Source organism: Eubalaena glacialis, chromosome 3, assembly GCF_028564815.1.
Source record: "Eubalaena glacialis isolate mEubGla1 chromosome 3, mEubGla1.1.hap2.+ XY, whole genome shotgun sequence".
Taxonomy (NCBI): Eukaryota; Metazoa; Chordata; class Mammalia; order Artiodactyla; family Balaenidae; genus Eubalaena; species Eubalaena glacialis.
This window is the reverse complement of record NC_083718.1, coordinates 150,261,631-150,281,138: the sequence shown is the minus strand read 5'-3', so window position 1 is coordinate 150,281,138 and position 19,508 is coordinate 150,261,631. Positions and strand designations below refer to the sequence as shown.

Below are 19,508 nucleotides of genomic sequence, written 5' to 3'. Positions count from 1 at the left end.
CCAAAGTCCCCAAACTAGTAAGTCATTGAGACAGTATTTGAAGCTAGATGACCCTGCAGCCCTGCTCTTGTCACCAGAGTTGAAGAGGAGTAGGAGATGAAGTTGGAGATAGGGTCCTTTCACATGAGCAGGGCACATCATTCTGTCTGCCCAGGCCAGAGGCATGGGTGTTGGGTATTCACATCCTAGCCTGAGCTCCACTGCAAGTTAGCCACTGACTGCCCATCTGTTAGGCTCAGGAGAGCCAGAGGTGAAGGGGCGTGGCCCTGTCTTGGAACAACACTCTAGCTGTCTGGGAGACATGTGTAGACAGACAGCAACAGCGCCTTAAGATCCAGGCTAGAAAGAAGGACAGTTAGGGGCTGTGAGCTTAACCCTAGAGGTTGAGGTTGGCCCCGGAGATGGCAATGCAGGAGCTGGGTCTGGAAGGATGGTGAGGAGTCAGCCAGTTGAAGAAGGAGGCTGGGAGGGGAGGTAGGCCTGCCAGGCAGGGAACCTGCAGGAGGAGGGACCCAGGAAATCAGAGGGGTAGAAAGGGAAGACCTAGGCTAGAGTGGTTGGCAGAGACCAGATCACAGAGGGTCATGATGTATTGCCAAAGCCAGGGGTAGATTCCCCCCAGGGGGATAGGGGAGCCCTGAAGTTCATGGATGGGGGAAGGAGGTCTGACTTGCAGAGGTAACCCATTCAGAGTAGAAGGAGAACTAGAGGAGGGGGTGAGGCTGGGGGCAGGGTGCCCGGGAGGCTAGTGTAGGAACCAAGACCAAAGGTGACCATGACCTGAACCAGCGTGATAGAGAAGGTAGCCCATCAAGACCTGTTCAGAAGAGAGAATGGATAGCCTGTGGGAAGGGACTCCCGGGGAGTGGCTGGTGGTGCCAGCAGTTTAGCCCTGGAACACAGAGGTTGAAATTTCCCAGGGAGAGCTGGAACCAGGGGACAGGGCTGTGGACAGAAGGTTCAGGAGAGGAGTGAGGGGTTGAACTGGAGGTTGGGTGGAATGGGGAGAATGACAGTTCTGAACGTCCAGAAGTGCTGAGAAGCCAGCAGTGCTCAGTGACCCGGGTAGGCATGGAGGAGGGAGACCCTTGGACTGTCCCTGGGTCTGGTTTGCCAGGAGGGTGTGGGGAAGGACTGGGGCACAAGTGTGCGGCTGCAGTCTGGGCCTGGTGAGGAGGGAGCATGGGGCCAGGACACATTCACAGACTATAAAATTTCCAGGATCTGAAGGAAGCCACAGATGAAGCTCATGTCATTAACTTCTCCAGACAGTAACTGTTGGTGCCAGGATGACCCGTGTTCAACCTTAGGGGGCTCCACAGTGAACAGGGGCCAGACCCCAAAACAGCTGCTTTAAGCACAGCGTTTGCTGTCCCTCTTCCTTCCTGCAAGAGGCTGGCTGTGCTGCTGGATCAGCAGGGGCAGCTCAGTCGAGCAAGTGTTTCCCTGGGCAACCGCACTTCAGGACACGCATGCCCAGGATGGAGTGGAGAATAGAAGGAGTGCTGGACCAGGAGTGCAGGGATATCACCCACAGCTCTGCCACTGCCCTTGTTACTCTGCCCATGACCCAGGTGATCACCAAGGTCCCTTCTGGCTCTTTGAAGCCATTAATGCCAACTATGAAAGGAGAACACACAAAAGGAGAGAAATTTTAAGAGAAGTGGTCATAGGGCAGATTGCAAGCTCTCTCACAGGGCAAGTGAAGCTCATCCACGATGGAGTTTAGGTCCACGTGCCAGGACCTGGTTGGGAGTTTAAATACTGTTGGAGAGCTCAGGGAAAGGAGAATTCCCTGTGCACTCGGGAGTAGGGGAGACCTCTCTCCCTGATGGCCATCTCTGTTTCTGTTCTCAGGGCAGTGTCTCAAATGTGTCACACTGGCCACCTTTTTAAAGATCTTGACAATAGACAAGTCCAGTAAATAGGACACCTGGAGTGTGCCAGGTGCCATGCTAGGTGCTGTACGTGTGCACTTCTCAGCTTCAAAACCACCTCTGGAGGTGAGTACTATTATCCCCACTTTCCCTATGAGGAAATCGAGGCTTGGATGGGTTAGGGAACCCGCCCGGGTGGCTGTGCTGGAATCGGAATGCACAGCTGCTGACCCCAGGTATATCTGCCCACAGGGAGGCCCAGGGACCTTCAGTCTGTCCAGGCAGAAAAAAGGATCACTGCTATTGGGCCACAGAGGTTTCCATGGACACACGAGATGTTTAATTCACCCCAACGGGCCAGGTAGGTACCCCCAAGGAATTTGCAATGTGAACAGCAACCTTAGAGAAGTTTTAGGGAGACTGATTTTATGGGGTTTAGACCCCTGGGAGAGGCAAGCCCCCTAAACAACCAGCGGCAGGGCCAGGCTTGCAGCTACTGAGACACTGTTACCCTCTCACAGGAACACGACCCGGGAGCAGCTCCGTTGTGACAGCGTCTCTGTGGTCTGAGCACCACACATCTGCCTGCTGCTCTGCTGCTGACAACAGGATGTGACAGACCAGCCCGAGGGCGCGTGAGCCGTAGGGTCTGGGAGGAGAGCAGCGTGTGCTGTGAGGGCTCCTCCTCTCCTCCTGACGCCCCCAGCGCCAGGTGTGGACCTCCATCTGTGCGGGCATCGCTCACTCCTAACGCAGCCCGGCAGGTGCTGTGCCGAGGGGAAGCGGGATGAGGATCCGGTCGCAGCCCTGATTCATTTTTGCGGCAGGAGATTGATAAGCTGTTTGAGGGGGACTGCACGCGCTCTGGTTCACCGCCTTCAGGAAAGGCTCAAGCTGGTGGAAACGAATTCAGTCATCCCGATTTAGGGAAAGGCGTCTTGAGGCCTTTCCCTTCCTTTTTGGGTCACTCCTGGAGTCTTACATCTTAAATTGCTTTTTATTCAAAACAAATTTATTTCTAAAGCATTGGCCCATTGTCACTTGAGAAACTTTATTCCGAGTGGAGTTGAAGGAGCTGGTCGGGTACCCTCTAACCACAACTCGGGCCTGCAAAGACATGGCGTGCTGTGTCCCACTGTATTGATATTTTGCTTTTAGAAGGATGGCTTTAATGTTCAGACACTATCTGACTGCTGTGCCCACTACAATTATGGATAATTATGATGTCTTGCTGAGAAATCACAGTGGGATACGGGCTCTGCAGAAGAAGACAAACTGACACACACGTTCTTGCCTGGTAGCTTCAGAATCTAAATAGTCGTATTTAGATTTCAGTCATGGCGTGAAATGTGACGAATTCTCTCATGCTGTGTGTGTGGGTGTGTGTGTGTTTGGGGGTGGGGGGTGTCACTAAAAGTACCTCTAAAGAAAAAACCCTTTCCCAACAGTGCAAGTGGAGGTAATCAGTCATCTAAAAGGAGGTAAGAAATGGGGAAATAAAAGACTAAAATTTTAGGGTGTTTTAAGACTGAAAATGAGGCTTTGTTTGTAACATATTCACAAAGAGAATGTCAATCTTTCAATAAAGGCTGCAATTACCAGAGTGACAGTCCTCTGGTTCTCATTCCTTAATGCAGCAAACATTGATCACGTGCCACCATGTACAAGATTCCAAGCATGCCAATCTTGAAAAATAATAGAAATCCCTAAATGTCAAATTCTATTGCTATACATGTTACAATCACTCATTGATAAGACACATTTTTTTTAAAATTAGGACTATTAGATTTGTAAAGGTTAATATGCTTTTTTACTCAGTGATTCAGATCCTGGAACAGACCCTCATAAGGAGAAACCGTTTTTAAAATATAGTGGAAGAATTCATCACGTAGAATTAATCCTGGCATTTGATGTCCTAGTGCATCTCCAGAGTGGGCCACACACTCTTTCGAACCAGCGTTAAATAAGAGAGGGGTCCTGCATAAACAGATGGGGACGAGAGCCTGGATGGACAAGGTGGATGAGGGAGCAGGTGGGCCTGGAAGCAGAGCAAAACACAGGAAGGAGAGCAGGTTAGAGGAGCAAACTGGGTGAGCCGGCTCATATGCGAGAGGCTCATCTCAGGTGAGGTTTACACGTAGCTTTCCAGAGCCTCTGCGGACAGTGACTGACTTCTGTCCAAACCCCACGGTGAGGCTTAACTCACAGTTCCGTGGCTTCCTAGCTGCGAGGGCTTCGGCATGTTAACTCAGTTTTTCATGTCTCAGTTTCTCATCTGTAAAATGGAGCCCTTTCTTATGGGCCTGTTGTGAGGATTCAATGAGTTCATCCATCTAGACCAGGGGTCCCCAACGCCCCGGGGCCGCACAGCAGGAGGTGAGCAGCGGGCGAGCGAGCAAAGCATCATCTGCCGCTCCCCATCGCTCGCATTACGGCCTGAACCACCATCGCTCGCGTTACAGCTTGAACAAACCCCACCCCCAGCCCCGTCCGTGGAAAAATGGTGTTCCATGAAACCAGTCCCTGGTGCCAAAAAGGCTGGGGACCGCTGATCTAAAGGGCCTGACACAGTGTTCAGAAAGTGTTAGCCATTATTATTCAGAGGAGTGAGTGGATATTTTTCATTGTTTGACCATCCAACCTCCAAATCTCTTCCTTTTGTGTGGGTCCTGGTGGCAGGCAGGGCTTACCCTGCACAAAGAAGGCGGAAGCTGGGTCGGGAGGCAGCCAAATGCATGCCCCCCCCCTGGAATCTTAGTCCTGGGGGAGCCAGACAAAGGTTCTGACCATGCTTAGAGATGATTTGCAGAGCTGGTGGACTTGAGGAAGGGGTGGCTGGGCTGTGTGATGGGGCAGCCAGACTTTGCCTGTGGTAAGTTGGCATGACCCCGGCTGCCTAGCCTGCCTAGCTCCTGCCTACTATTCTTCCAATAAATACCTTTTCTGCTGAGTTAGCCAGAGGTTGTCCTGTGATTCACAACCAAGAACTCTGTGAGGAGCCATGCTCACCGGTGTTGTCAAACAACACTGCCCCTACAGACTGGGGGAGGGAGCACTGCCCTCTGCAATCCCCCCAGACTGTGGAGAGAAGCCAGCCCCCAAATCCACCAAAGAACCCAGGATGACCTCAGAGTTGCCCAGCAAGACCCCAGGGCAGAAATCCCGCATAGGGAGATCTTGGCAGACTGCTCTGAAGGGCCGAAGCATCGTGGCAGAACCCTTAGGAGGGCAAGACTGGGATGAACCACACACTGTACCTCTGAACTTGGAAATGGCAGGGGGCTGGGAGGCTGGGGTGTAAGAGAGATGAACAAACATTTACTCAGGACCTAAACCGTGGCTTTTGGGTCTCTAATCCTTTATTACTGTGTTCCTGCCAACTGCTTCTTTGCAGGGAGCATCAGAGTTTTCTGCAAGTGGGGCAAGGATGTGTTTATCAGCTTGTTGCAAATTACATGGTAAACACCATCCCCCTGGTTGAGGCACTTACTGAGTCTCTTTGTTAGATTAATAAGATTACAACAATCTGGGCAGACTTTCAAGTGTTTATTTTCAAAACCTTATTTCAGAGGGTGGTAGTAACATAGTAACAGACCTTTCTGAATTCTGCATGTTTCTGCTCTAAGCATTTATTTCTCCACATATGGGGCAGAAAAAGTCATTAATCCTCAACCTCTGACAATTTATAGTCAGTGCCCTATAGCCCATTTTTTGATCATGAACTTAATGTTTATTTTAACACCTCCATGGTGTCGCCCTTGTCCCACAGACTTTAAAGGGCAGACTGTCCCTCAGTTTGTAACTATATACATTTCAGCAAAATTGACTCAAAGCAAAATTCTGTAACACAAACCCTATTTTCCCGTTGACTCATATTATTACATGATGGATGTTGCAGCTCCTTGGCAAAAACACGCCACCTCCACCCTCAGGGCCATGAGGAAGAGTTCTGGGGGACCTGGGGGCACAGCTGGCATGGTGGCCGGGGCGGCTTTTCTCGCTGCACTGGGGAACGGCCCATCACGACTTACTGCGCAGCTCTGGGCCCTGTGTGCTGCAGGGACTGCGGAGGGATAGGGATGACTGAAAGCCATGCCTGCCTTCACCGCAGTTCCCCGACACCCTAAGTGGTCTCACACTCCCGGCCCAGGTTGACCCAGTTCCCTCAGCCTGCCACACCCTTCCCCACCTCGTAACATCCATCCAGACCCAAGCACAGGGTTGCTCTTCTGGAACTCATCCCTGAGCTCTCAGCCTTCCCATATTCCATAGTCATATTGGTCCCTGGGTTCCCCACCTGGTTTTAGATGCGACTGCCTTCCTGTCTGATTCTCTCATAAGGCCTGTACTCTTTGGGGGCATTTCAAATTCATCTTTATATCCTCCATGGTGAGCTTACAATGTACCAAATATTGGGAATTTACTTACTGTTAAATGAGTAAATGGAAGAATGAATTAAAAGATGAATGAGTACATAAATGGAGACACAAATAGTAGATAAAAATCCACTAATAGGAGATAAAAATAGTAATTAGCTTTATCTAAGGGCTTTTCAGTTTACAGAAATTTCATACTCATCAGTTTATACAATCCTCGTGGCAAATTAGAAAGGTAGTTACGGGACTTCCCTGGTGATCCAGCGGTTGAGATTCCGCGCTCCCAATGCAGGGGGTCAGGGGTCGATCCCTGTTCAGGGAACTAGATCCCAAGTGCCGCAACTAAGACGCAGAGCAGCCAAATAAATAAATAAATATTTTAAAAAAGAAAAAAAGGTAGTTACAATTGTTTGAATTTCACAAAGAGGTTAAATTATAACAATAATAATAGCTCTAATGTCTGAGGACTGACTGTGTGTCAGTCGCTCAAACAATGTGCTCTGTTAATCCTAAAACCACTGTGCAAGGTAAACCATCATCTTTTACAGTTGGAGAAACTGAGTCTCAGAAACTTGTCTAAAGCCAGAGCCAGGATTGGAACCCACATCTTGGGACTCCAAAACCTGTTTAGTCTCTGACACAATATTGGCAGACAGAGGATGGAGCCGATTCCAGCCAGCCAAAGTGTCCCTGAGCTAACTCTTGAAGGACTAAAGTGAAGATCAGTGAGGGATGGACAGCCTGGTCAGGGGGACTGACATGGGCAAAGGAAGGGAGGTAGAAGCAGGCAGGCCAGGCTTGGAGCCTGGGACCTGAGAGACAGTGTGAGGCGTGGGCAGTGGCGCGGGAACGATCAATGCCAGGGGCCAGGAGGGACCATGTCATAACAGGCCTCAGATGGTCTGGGGTAAGGTGCTTGGGCTTTATTTTCTGCCCAGTGGAACAGACGTGGGTGGGATGAATACTGCAGGGCCTTTGAAGTATTCTTCTATGTTAAGGAAGGAAGAAGCTAGAGGCAACAAGACCAGCCTATGGCAATAATTTGGACAAGCCATAAAGTAACCTTGCACGCGTAGTGAAGTAGAAATAAAAGGGGGAAACAGATCTACGAGATGTTGAGAATATTTGCCATACCTCTCTCCTTCCCTGTTCTTAAGCCAAAGAAATTTCTCCGATGAAAATCTTCCCCATCTTTTGCTGGTTCAGGCCTCCGTGCTTCATCCTTACTATTCCCTCTACCTCAAGTGCTCTTTCTTCTCCACTCTCCCACCGACCTGGAGAACACCTAGTCATCCTTCAAAATCTTGTTCAGATGTAACTCTTCCAAAAAGTGTTTCCTTACTACAAGACTGATGGAGTTAATGATCCCATTTTGTGCCACCTTTATACTTTGTACATAATTCTGTTGGGGAATCAACGCCAGTGTCAGTTTGTTTACACATATCTATCTTCCCTGACAGACAGTGAACTCAATGGTTGGGACTGTTTTCATCTTTGTGTTCCTGTGCCTAGGGCAATGCCTGACAGGCGCTAAGCACGATGTTGAATGAATGAATGCACACATGCATGCCTGAATGTATGAATGAGTAAATGAGTGAGTGAAGACATTATCTCCTCTCTCTTTTCCAGCCATTTGGATGTCCAATAGAAGTAAGCTACACTTGTCATTCTCTCTCTGATGAGGTACTTTGCTTTGAAAAATGCCTTTAATTTAGACTTTGTTTTTGTAAAATTAATGAGTGTCTCAATTGGCAAGTTTGAAACTTTCAGACCAAGCAAAAAATGGTTGGGGGAAGAGAAAGGAAAGAAGAGGAGAGAGGGGAAAGTTGGTGGGGCCACTGGCCTGCAGTTGCAGTTTTCCCTGAGCATGATCAGGTAAAACAAAACACCCAGCCCTGGGCTTGTCTGTTAACAAGTGACCTCAGACAAAGGCTTTGCTTCACCTCCTTCCATTAGCTCACAAGAGGAGCCAAAAGGAAAAGACTTTGAAAATGGTGAGAAACACCATAAAAGAGACATATTATTATTCTGCCTGGATGATAAAATACGGCCTTGTGAATGAAGTGCTGGATTCCCATGCTCACCCAAAGAAAAAGATGATTTTAATGTTAAATGTATTCCTTTCACTTACTAAGACATCCATTAATTAGGGAGAAAACATTTTCCAAAATATAAACTTAAATCTGTTAATAAGCACAAATCTACACAGAAAAGTAGGAAGTACATGGAGACTAGCAGCCTAACCTCAGACAGAAGCCATCTGTGACTTCAGAACAAGCATTTTTACTGACTGGAGGTGGCACTGTTGTGAAATGCTAAATTAAATGCCGCTAAACATTATTATGCCTTGAAAACGTAGTTGCAGGCTTCAATAAACACACTTTTATCACAAGAACACACAATCTAAAGCCAAAATAATTCGGTTTAATGTGCCAAAAATATGCTCACCCCATACATTGTTAGAAAGAGCAGTAGGAAAAGAAATCTAAACTTTGCAGCTAATTCATTTGATGGCAGCCAACATCTCCTATCTCCCTTGGCAAGAGGGCCATTTTCTATGTTGTATTTTGCACACAGAAATCTGCATAGAGTGATTTGCATACCAAAAACACACTTGTGAAAGAAACTGTTTGCCTAGGGGCCAGGGAGACATGGGGTTGCCCCCGTCGGCTTCTATACTCACAACAGACTAGGCTACTTGCTTTTCATTTCCCTACGCACTGCATTTCCCACAAAGGGTTATGTACTTTATGATGCATTAAAAATTAAAGCAAATAAATCCTGTATATAACCAAGAACAACCATAACAACAATACAACACAACACAGACTAAATCTTTCCATGCTAACCGCCTTCCTTTACTAAGGGACTGGTAAAATAATAAGTGCTATAATATACTGAGCTTTTATTTTATACCATGTGTTTTACATGATTTATTGCTAATTCTCACAATCAGTCTTCAAGGTAGGTGCTGTGGTTCCCCATTTTCCATATGAGGAAACTATGACTTGGGGAGGTAAGGTAACCTGTCAAAGCCATGAAAAGCCAGTGGTGAAGCCAAGCTTGGAAGCCTGGTCTGATTGCTCCACCCTTTCCTGCCACCCCGCCCTCCACTGTCTCTCTTTCCCCAGTTTTGCCACAGACCATTGTTCCATTTCCGAGGGCCGAGTCCGGGGGTCTGAGGTGGTGGGGACTCATGCAGAGAAAGGTGTACCACTTCAGTTTCCTGCCATTGTTTCTGACTGGAGCCTGGAAGCAGGACAGCCAGTCTCAAGGCTCAGTGAAGGTGCCCAATAAGCTTGCTCAGTGACAGACACGGGGTGAATGGGCAATGGCCTGTGATTCAGAGGATGTGTGGGGGGAGAGACAGATTGGTCGCTGCACAAAGAAGGTACATGGTAGTTGAGCTGCAATGGAACGCTGCCACTTGGTGCCCATGCGCTATCACCGATTCAGGGCCAGCCCAGCTGTATTCTTGGAAACACAGAATGGTTTTGTGTGTGCTTAATTATAATGCTACTTACGGAGAATTTATCAGCAGCAAATTGGATGCTTGGTGTATTTCTTTTTTTTTTTTTAACATCTTTACTGGAGTATAATTGCTTCACAATGGTGTGTTAGTTTCTGCTTTATAACAAAGTGAATCAGCTATACATATACATATATCCCCATATTGCCTCCCTCTTGCGTCTCCCTCTCACCCTCCCTATCCCACCCCTCTAGGTGGTCACAAAGCACCCAGCTGATCTCCCTGTGCTATGCGGCTGCTTCCCACTAGCTATTTTACATTTGGTAGTGTATATATGTCAATACCACTCTCTCCCTTTGTCCCAGCTTACCCTTCCCCCCACCCCGTGTCCTCAAGTCCATTCTCTACATCTGCGTCTTTATTCCTGTCCTGTCCCTAGGTTCTTCAGAACCAATTTTTTTTTTTTTTTGCTTGGTGTATTTCTTAAGGAAAAAAAATTGGCAGTGGCTCTTTGAAATTTGTTCATCTGATGAATCCTTTGCATTTTTCTAGTACGCAGCATTTGAAAGAAATCAGCCATTTCTGGAAAGTCAATGGGGAGGAAAGTGCAGAAAGAAAAGACTGAGAGTGACTATAAAAAAGGTTTACAAACATTTGTTTTCTTTTAAGATGTTTCTTTGTGTGTTTCTTCTCACCTGGTTTCTCTTTTTCAGAGCATGATAGCAAACTTTAGATCTAATCATATCTCATTATCCATGGACCGCCATTGCCCAGATTCCTGGTTTTGAGACTTCATTATGGATTAGTCGCTGTTAGAAAGCAGTTTTTCTAACACTTTTAGTAATAAATCCCTTGTGATATGATCTATAGTAGCTCTGTCTCAGAGCAATTTCCAAGCTAAAGCAAGTAATGTGACAACAAAACTGTTTTGGGGGCAGACAAATCTGGTTTGAATCCTGGTTTTGTCACTACGGTTTTACCTTACTTTGCGCCTCAGTTGCCTCGTTTGCAAAAAAAGGAAAAGAATATAAGGGCAAACCCTGGTCGCCTACCCAACAGCCATTTACTTCATCTTCCTTGCTAACAACAATGACAACAGAAAATCTTGGTTTTGTTCAGGACCCCATGTGCCTAATCCCCGCAGGTGTGTCACACTGATCTAAGTCCTCCGTTCTTGTCGTCAATGATTGGTTTATAGGGGCTACAGGAAAGCATGTGACCTAATTCTGGCCTATGAGGCCAAAGGGGAGATCAGCCAGAAGCTTGTGAGAAAGATTTTTCTCTCTGATAAGAGAGACACATGAAGAGAAAGCCCGTTTGCCTTTGCCTTCCTTGCTTCCTGATCTGGATGCTGTTGCTTAGACGTGATGTTTGGTACGGTGGCAGCCATCTCTTGAACACAAGGGGAAACATCACGGACACACTACAGATGGCAGAGAAGAAGGACCGAGAGCGCCTAGGTCCCTAGGGACAACAATGATCTACTGAACCAACCTTGGTGCGCCTGTCTCCAGATTTCTTGTTAAAAATCAATCTCTTTATGGTTTAACCTGTTGTGTAATAGATTTTGTGTTGTTTGCAGCCAAAAAAAAAAATCCTAACTTATACAAGTAACAAACTCACAAAAGGGTTGTAAATAAATGATACATTGTATGTAAAGTTCTTAGCACAATGCTTGGTACAGTAAATGGTTGCTATAAATATTAGTAACAGCATTTATCAGATATAGGAAATGACCTAAAAAAGCAAAAGTTTCAAAATACAACACAGATAAATAAGATGAATGATAACTGATTTAGCGCAACCAAAAAGCTTTATATTCTTGGTAAGGGTCGGGGGAGACATTAAGGTATGAGAAAATGATTACAGTGACAAATCCTATCTGGCAGTAGGATGTAACTACAGCCAGAATTCGAGCACTACTGGAGATGAAGGGACCGTGGTTCTTTGCCAGGTTTCCATCCATCCTCTTAAAAACGGACAATCACCCTGTCAGCAGCTCCGATTCTTGTCTGAAGCCTGACAATTACGTGTATTTGTGACAATTACGTGAATTACCAGCCTTGCAAAGGGGCAGAGTTCTTTCAACTCACAGAATCTCTTTCCAGAATACCAATTTTTACTAGTATTTTCTGAAAACATGTTTTATGTCTTTATGGCAGGAAAGATAGAAATACTGATATACATATATTAAAAATATAATAATTTAGAAATATCATTTCCTTAGAAATAGCCTACCATTTTGGAGCACTGTGGTAACTCACAGGACTACCTATAGTTTAGACATGAAATCACCAATTTTTGAAACAACCTACTAGAACACAAAGTAAAAATACAGTAAAATAACATGTGAAAGTACCTAGCTAACAGAGGTAATATCATATAGTAGATAGTCAATAAATAATCTTAGAGTAAACCAGGTATTTTCCTTCACTCTATGTTGTAGTAGAGGCAAATGACAAGATTTCAAACTAACACTGAGGATTAAACACACGCACACACATACTCATATCCATATCCATTTATGCCTAGAGTCTGTGTATATCCATCCACAAAAGCCCTACGCCTTCTATAGCTATTCAACAAGCATTGATTTTCATAGCTGATGGCCCATGAGGCTTTACAAAGCTTTGTGCAGAGGCTTTACAAAAAATTATTTACAAAATAATCCCCAAATTATTAATCATATTCAGTATATCATAAAAGAGAAATTAATCAAGGATTGTAAACAAAAGGGGATTTTAAACTACCAATTCCTGAATGTTTCTGGTTAACTGAGATTTTCTTGGACACTATACACACACCTGCTTTTCTCAAAATCCATCTGTTCCCCTTTCTTCCTTACAATAGAGGGCAAAATTGTTGGTGGCTCAACACCTTACATTGTGAGATGATTCTCCAAAATCAATCATCTCTGCGTCACTAGAAACCAAGAGATTTTTCATTCCTTAGAGGCAATTTCCAGCCTTCACAACATGGTGGATTTTTTTCCTACTCATTTATATGGAATTTAACATGTCACAGACAGCAGTTTACATTTGGAGCTGTAGTCTTAACTTGATTGAGGAAGATAGAGGTAAGGGCTGTACTTTAAGGAAGAAATAGATATTTAAGGTGCATTTTATAGTCTCATGATATTTTTATAACAGCTTTATTGAGATATAATTCACATACCATGAAATCCACCCTTTTAAAGTGTGTAACTCAACAGCTTTTACTATACTCACAAAATAGTGCAGCCATCACCACTAATTCCACAACACTTGCATCACTCCAAAAAGAAATCCCGTACCCATTATCAGTCACTCTCATTCCTCCCTTCCATCCCTCAACTCCCACTCCAGCCCCTGGCAACCACTAATCTACTTTCTATGGGTTTGCCTAAACTGGACATTTCATATAAATGGAATCATAAAACGTGTGGCTGTGTCTAGCTTCTTAGCATAATGATTTCAAGGTTCATCCATGTTGTAGCATGTATTTTATTCCTTTGTTTCTTTTTACGGCAAATGGTACTTTATTCTCTTTTTATGGTGAAAATATTTCATTGTATGGATATACAACATTTTTATCCATTCATCAGTTGATGGACATTTGGGTTGTTTCCACTTTGGGGCTCTTATGCATAAAGCATCACATGATAGCTTTTTTTATGGAGATGAAATTCATTTAACACACAACCATTTAAAAGTATACAATTAAGTGGCATTTAATTTTTCACAATGTCCAACCACCACTTCTCTCCACTTTCAAAACTCTTTTATCACCCAGGGGAAAATACTTCATATCCATTAAATAAGCACTTCCCATTCCCTTCACCCCGACCCCAGGTAATCACTAATCTGCTTTCTGTGTCTATGGACTTGCCTATTTTGATATATTATATAAAAGGAGTCATACAATATGTGACCTTTGGTGTCTGGCTTCTTATCCAAGTTGTAGCATGTATCAGTACTTCGTTCCTTTTTATGGTTGAATAATGTTCCATTGCATGCATATATCATAATCTGTTTATCTCTTCATCCACTGATGGACATCTGGGTTGTTTCCACCTTTTGGCTTCTCATGGTATTTTAACATTTCACTTGTCATCATCCTAGTCCAGGGTACCATTCTCTCACCTGGATTACAGCAAGAACATTTTTTTTTAATTTATTTAATTTATTTATTTTTGGCTGTGTTGGGTCTTTGTTGCTGCGCATGGGCTTTCTCTAGTTGTGGCGAGCGGGCGCTACTCTTCGTTGCGGTGCGCGGGCTTCTTATTGCTGTGGCTTCTCTTGTTGCAGAGCGTGGGCTCTAGGCACGTGGGCTTCAGTAGTTGTGGCACGCAGGCTCAGTAGTTGTGGCTCGTGGGCTCTAGAGTGCAGGCTCAGTAGTTGAGGTGCACAGGCTTAGCTGCTCCGCGGCACGTGGGATCTGCCTGGACCAGGGCTCGAACCCATGTCCCCTGCACTGGCAGGCGGACTCCTAACCACTGGGCCACCAGGGAAGTCCCCAGCAAGAACATTTTAACTAACCTCTCTCCCTCTGCTCCATTTCTCTCCAGACAGCAAATTGAAGGTCATTTCATGCCCATAGTCCTTCGGGGATTTTCCAATGGCTCTAAGAACACTCTAAGTTCGAATCTTCAACAAGAACTACAGAGCCTGCAGTGAATGTCTTCCTGTCTACTTTTCCTATTTCACTTCACATCACGCTGTCTGCAACTGAAGGGCTCCAGCCAAAGTGAAGTCTTAGTTTCTCAAAACCATCAGTCCTTCTCTTTCTTCAGGGGAAATGCACATACTGTGCTGTGTATCTTCTCTTTGCTGGTCTACCTACTTATCCTCTAGGTATCATCTCAAATGCCACTTAGATGTACAATCTTACAACACCCTACACTTCTTTGCAGCATTTGCACAACTGTAAATTTTTTTCCACTAGACTTTAAGCTCCACAAGGGCAAAGACCGTGTGTTGTGCTCCTCATGAGAACTCTTCTGCCTAGAACAATGCTTGGCACATGGTAGATGTTCATCAACGGTGTTATAGACTGGGGTATGGGCAGAATTAGCAAATTGCCTCTAAAATTTTGGATACTCTATAACTGAAGGTCTCAAAATATGCTAACTAAAATGGACACACATACAAACAAATCTTAGTTATAATTACATCGTTAGCATCCTCTCTACTCACCGACCCATCCAAATAATAGCATTCAGGAAAACAAGACAAAGTTTTATAAATAATACTAAAATTTAAATTTCCTTTCAAATAGTTCTTTGCTAATGATTTAAAAAATAACTGATCTTTAAGACCACATAAAACAAGCATACTTTAATTGAATGGTTGCCTGTCAAAATGTGATCTTCTGACTTCAGAAAATTCTTCTTGCCTTTGAAAGGATCTAAAGAAAAACTTTCTAAAGACACACTTGTACAGCAAGGAAAAATACTCATAACATTAATATTCTGATTCTTTCCAATCTTTATCAGTGTGGTTTAACATGTAAATATGGCCTGTTTTTCAAGATTTTACCTACTCTCTTTATTCACTTCTCAAAAGACAGATCAATGGATGAGATTACAGCTCCCTATCATGAAATTAATCTCAAATACTTGAAAAAGCTACTTTTGATCACCACCTGGGGGAAAAGATAAATAGCCCAAGCTAGCTTTTTTAGCTGTAGGAACTAAAGCTTAGAGGAAAAAATTAAAGAATGTGATAGGGTAAAGCCTCTTGTTGAAACTGCAGTACCACAAATTTTTTAAAAATTAAAAGCACTGTTTTTATGATCATCAGTCCCTTCAAGTTAGGGATGAGGCACTGACCTGGTGTAGGAAATAATTTAAATATTAAATTAAATGTATTTAAGTATTTTGCAGTTTGATTACTTCTAAGTTATTACACAATAGGTTTTTCACAATTGAGACACATTACAAACTTTCCATTAGTGCAAAATTAGTGAAGTTTTATAGTATATACAAATAGAAGATTTAAAAAATATATTTTTTGAGGTATTAGAAAAAGCAATTTATGAAAAGTATAGTCATTGGTTATGTCAAGGTGCTGAGCTAGAGTGATGAAGAAAATATGGACTCTGATTCAGACTGTATCAATTATTAGCTTTATGAGCAAGCTACCTAGCTTCTGAGCCTGTTTCTTTATATATAAAATGGACTACTTCAAAGATTGAGATTACATGAAAACGAATATAAAATGTCTAACAATACCAGACATAATCTATGGCTTTTCTAATTCTAACAGATATGCACGATTTCACAGAGTGGTAATTACAGACAAGGTAAAACACTGAATAGAAGTTTAAATTGTTCCAAAGGAATAGTAACTAGAAAAAAACACCTCATGACTCTGAACTCATATTATCTTTCTTAAATTATGTTTTATTCTTTATTGTTAGCTACCATGGTTCCTATTTATTCAGACATTTGTAAACTACCATGAACAAAAAAAGGCAAATAGAAATCTAAGGACTGGCACTTCCCTGGTGGCGCAGTGGTTGAGAATCTGCCTGCCAATGCAGGGGACATAGGTTTGAGCCCTGGTCTGGGAAGATCCCACATGCCGCGGAGCAGCTAAGCCCATGTGCCACAACTACTGAGCCTGCATGCCACCTACTGAAGCCCGTGCGCCTAGAGCCGGTGCTCCACAACAAGCGCAGCAAGAGAAGCCACTGCAATGAGAAGCCAGCACACCGCAACAAAGAGTAGTCCCCGCTCGCCGCAACTAGAGAAAGCCCGCGCGTAGCAACGAAGACCCAACACAGCCAAACATAAATAAATAAATTAATTAAAAAAAAAAAAGAAATCTAGGGACTGAATATGAAAACTGCTGACCCAAATGAAGTAAACCCATCCTCTCAACCATGTCCATGACAGTAAGAATCATGCCAAACAGTTCTCCTTAGATTATACTTGTCTAAACATACACGTTGTATATTACAGAAATTATTTGGTGTTGTCAACAGAACAATCATGAAATACCACAGACCAGAATAATCGGTCTCCCACTTTCTTGAAACTCCGTAGATTTTGTAGCAATTCCTTAAATTACATTACATTAGAAAGCAATTTACTTAATAAATTATTGACCAAAGAAACTTCCTACAAACATTTTACAACACTAGTCAAAAATATATGTTTTAAAATTTTGCAAAAATGAAACTGCACAATTTATTTCCTCAAAATTTATCATTCTCCTTCCTTGAGAACTTTTCTTTTCCACAAACCTGGACACTAACTTCCTAGGGAAAGTGAAAGTATCTTAAAAATATATAATGACCTGTCTCCTGCATCCTCCCTAACAAAATAGGAGCGCTAAATATAAATTTCATTGCATCTCATTCACAAGTTCTGCCTTTTTTCCTCCAAGCTCCTTATTATCCAGTCAAGACAGTTCAAACATACTTAGACACTTTTTTTCTGTTAACCACTAAACAGTTTACTATTACATAGTTAAAACATTAACATATCCTAAGTTTGTGGTTTTTAATACAAGTTGTTAGGGCAATTGTGTAACATTTTGGTAAATCATATCAAATATCATATTGAAGTTTATTTCTTATTCACATTCTACAAACATCTCTAATTCACAGAATTTCACTAATTTTATAGTTTCCCCAGTAAGAGACGTGAAGGCTACAGAAAACTGAAAACGTGCCTTATAACTTCAATAAATTTTATGAACCTCAACCACTGTAAAGATCAGTGAAATATCTACCAAATTAAATGAATGACACTTGTTACATTAAAAGTGAGATATTTTCCTTTCAAAATCACAAAAACCATTCTTTAATATTTAACCAAAATTTGTTGGAATTTGTAGGGTTGTGTGTGTCTGTGTGTGTGTGTTTAAATGTCAGGGTGGTATGATTTTCTTTGGATGTATGGCTGTTGAAAGCTGAGTTGTACAAAAGAAATCTTTAGAGAACAGAGACTTTTCTTTACATACTTATTCCCAGAGCCTGCCCTTCATCTCATTTTGGTTTTCCACATTGATCCAATTGTAGCACTTCCTGGAGCGAGCTAGGTTCTAATCAGCAACATCAGGAAGAGAATAGGACAAAGCCAAATGAGAAAATGCAGATTTCATGTCATGCTCTTTGAAAACAGTGAATGCTTTCTAAGCTATCAGGCAATGTAAGTCACAATTTAACGTTTAATAATTTTTACCTGTAATGGACATGAACAGGAAATACGGAATGGGTCCTTTATTCAATAGGTGCACGATTTCTACTGAGATGAGCACCATGTAGCAGAATTTTACTTTGCTCTCTGTCCCACATAGTTGTGCTGACCTCAAAACCTCATTAGTAGGCTATTCAGTAGTGATGCTTGGATAATCTCCACCGAATGGTGAATCAAAGAAGGTGTAATCTAGAGACACGAAATCACCTAACATTACTTCCTGTTAAGAATTTTTTCCTTATGATTGTTGAAAAGCTATTGAGTTAAAGCAACCATGCCGACTCCCCAAAGATAATGGTTCAAACCCCCAAAAGAAACGGTTGCAATTCTCTTGGATTGCCAGAAAGAAGGAATCAATCACTTAAAGAAAAGTCGGTCTGCACGTTAAGTCACCTCTCCACAAACGTTAACATCCTACACACTAGTATTGTTTGAATGCAATCCCGCACTGAATCGAAATACTGGCCAACGGTGGCCACAGGAGTCTTCCAATCCACGCCTACTTCGCTTCTTTAGGGATGCGGGTGTTTGAGGGACCGGAGGGCGAGGCAGCTTGAAACAGACCTTGACCGAGTCACAGATGAACCACTGCAGCGCGGTCAGGGTGCCAATCATGATGATCCGGGCGAACAGGCCCTTCCACACGGCCCCGAACCCCAGGTTGCGGAGAACCTCAAAGGCCGTGCTGCCTTTCTCCTTGTTTGGAACGGACCCGACGGAATCGGCCGGGTGGGACACGACGGCGCAGAAGACGCCAGCTATGTAGCCGGCCGCAAAGGTCACGGCCAGCTGCTCAGCTTTGGTGCACTGGCTCTGCGGCTTGGGCACCACGTGCTTGTAGAGCGCCTCGACGGTGCGCTCGAAGCAGGCGAACTTCATCATGGTGTAGGGGATCTGCCGCATCCAGAGCGGCGCCACGCCTTTGTAGAAGGCCCACCGGCCCTCCTCACCGTACATCCTGGGGGCCGCGGCCCGAGGCGGCCAGGTACAGGCTGCTTCTCCACTCGTAGCCCTTCTCCTGGCCCAGGAGCTGCGCGTAGCGGATCTATACGAAGACCTCGTACAGGCCGAACTTGAAGAGGCCCTGCAGGGAGTAGCCCAGGAAGGTCGGGGCCCAGCCTCGGGCCAGGCCGCGCAGCCCGTCGTTCCGCACCGTCACGCCGAAGCCGCTCAGGATGCCCTTGTACTTGCCGGGGTCCACCTGCATGCGGCACTTGACCAGGTCCAGGGGCACAATGGCCGTGTGCGTCAGCCCGCAGCTCAGCATCCCGCCCAGGCCGCACAGCTGCAGGTACTTCGTGGAGCCGTACTCATAGCTGGGTTCCTCCGCAGCCGCCGCCCAGGGCCTGCTCTTGAGTCGGCCCGCGCTTCTCGTCTGCAGGGCTCGGTAACTGCCAGCGTCACACTTGGCCGAGCTCGGTCTAGTCACACACTCCCCTCAGCCGGAGCTCCTTCCTCACTCAGGGGCCCCGGTGCATTGCGCATGCGTCTGAACTTACCCCCGAGAGCCCGCCAACCCAAAGGTCAGGGTGAGGAACAGGCTGGCAGGCGCCCACAGGGCTTCAGTCGCGTTCTACCTGCACCTGCACACCCGCTACCAT

At 44.5% G+C, this 19,508-nt stretch overlaps 1 pseudogene; it reads right to left on the bottom strand.

Moving 5' to 3' along the window:
• Positions 1–376: 376 nt before the first annotated feature.
• LOC133087182 (solute carrier family 25 member 3-like) lies at positions 377–19,508 on the bottom strand (annotated as a pseudogene).